Source organism: Triticum dicoccoides, chromosome 4B (genome assembly GCF_002162155.2).
Source record: "Triticum dicoccoides isolate Atlit2015 ecotype Zavitan chromosome 4B, WEW_v2.0, whole genome shotgun sequence".
NCBI classification, from domain to species: Eukaryota; Viridiplantae; Streptophyta; class Magnoliopsida; order Poales; family Poaceae; genus Triticum; species Triticum dicoccoides.
The window spans coordinates 664,316,927-664,319,065 of record NC_041387.1 but is presented as its reverse complement, the minus strand read 5'-3'; the positions used below and the strand labels follow the sequence as shown (position 1 = coordinate 664,319,065).

At 27.7% G+C, this 2,139-nt stretch overlaps 1 protein-coding gene across 1 annotated transcript in view; it reads left to right on the top strand.

Moving 5' to 3' along the window:
• Positions 1-2,139, top strand: part of LOC119292171 (transcription factor bHLH35-like) — an 8,312-nt gene that overhangs the window by 2,779 nt on the left and 3,394 nt on the right. The window lies entirely within an intron of this gene.

Genomic DNA, 2,139 nt, shown 5'->3' with positions numbered 1-2,139 from the left:
CATATATTTCTGTTAGCTAATTTAATTTCATTCCATCAATTTCTTACCTTTTTTCTATTTTCACAGACTGCAAAATATTCTAAATATTTCAAAAATCAAATTAGTAATATCAAATATAATCAATTTTACGCATTGAAATCAGTTTCACACATTTGACATATTTTGCTTCACATCGTTAAAAACACACACTTAAATATGTTTTGTGTATTTGTAAATTGACATTTTCAAATATTTGAAATAGTCAGTTTGACAAATTGAACAATCAGTTTCACATGTTCGAAATGACCTATTACACATATTAAAAAATGTGTTCAATTATTTCATAAAACATTATTCACGCATTACGAAAAATATTTCCACCCATTTGAAAAATCTGGTTTCAATCATTTCAAAATTTGATTTTACCTCTTTCATGAAACATAGTTTAGTTATTTCAAAAAACTAATTTCATTCGTTTCAATAATAACAATTTTCATTTATTTTTGAAAGCTAATTTAATTTCAAAATGATTTCAATTATTTCAAAAAATTGATTTCACAAAAGGCATTTCAATTTCAAAACATGCATTTCACAAAACATGTTCGAGTGAAACCCAAATCAAAAAAATAATCTATTTCAACTAAAAAACAGTTTCACATATTGTGATAGGCATCTTAGCGAAAACACTAAATATTGCTTCATGCACTTGACTAAAATAGTTTTATATCTGGAAACAATGAATTTCACACATTAGAACAATCAGTTTCACATATTTGAAAAAAAACATTTCACATGATTTTAAAAAGACTCGCATCTTTCATATATTTGGAAAATATTGGTTTCTTATATTTGAAATAATCAATTTCACATATTCAAACTATTGATTTCAATTATTTTAAGTAACTCATTTCAACTATTTCTAAAATTTGCATAGAAATTTGTTTCATACTACCTCCGTTCAAAAATAATTGAAGTTCTCAGTTTGTCATAAGTCAAATTTGTTTAAGTTTGACCAGTTTTTTTTAAATATATCAACATCCAGAACAACAACTTAGTCTTGTGAGATTTTTCATGAAATATATTTTTGTATTATGTTTATGTGTTGTTGTACATGATAGCATATCTTTCTGTAGAGTTCGTTAAACATAAGCAAGTTTGAATTTGGACAAATGTAGAACTTCAATTATTTTGGAACAAATGAAGTATATTTGAAAAGTTTAATATATTTGAATTAATCAATTTCACACTCCAAAACAATCAGATTCCATATTTGAAATTACTCATTTCATTATTTCAAAAGAACCGATTATAGTTATTTAATAAAAATAATTTTACTCATTAAAAAACTGGTTTCAAGTATCTCAAAAACAAATTGTATATCTTTATAAAATTTCAAATATTTTATATTTATATATCACCTTCTTGCACATAATTTGAAACCATATTTACAAAAGTATTTATACGATCGATGCAATTTAAGCATGTATTATAGACTATATCCAAGACTGCCCTTGCTCTAAAGTTCTTATTGCCAGGATTACAAATATATTGAAAATACACAAATAAAATTATAGTTCAAAAGGTATAGATGATTGAAGTTATCATAGAGAAAACAAAAGGAATTGATTTTTTGAGTTAGAGAGGAGAAAGAATGGAATTGTTCTCTCCACGCAGATGTACCTTCTTGGGACCAAGCCTACTTCCTAGGAAAAATTGACAACTGTACACATGTGAAAATTGTCTCTTGTAAAAGTTAGAAAGCCCTCAGGATGTATTGTTATGTGTTCAATCGGGAATATGAATCGCACTTCCACAAGGGGCATGACTGCACTAATTTGAGTATCCATGCAAGCGATGAGTTTTTTCGCTGCGACATACCCAAGCCATTAAAAACCACTTGTGTTTCTTTTGTCCTCGTCAAGATTGTCCTCACTAATTTACCGATGTTTATGCTCTTTTGAAATGCACAAAGGAGTAAGTAAAATACTAGATTATTACATATCAATTAGCTAAGTGAGATATTCTATGTCGAATGAAAGGTCTTGAGGGGGGGGTCCTAGGATTGAGGATCTTGAAAGTAACAACATGTGCTTGCTCACTAAGTTGTTGTTCAAGGTGCTTAATTAGGAAAAACTTGTAGAACAAATTAAAAATTGGTGG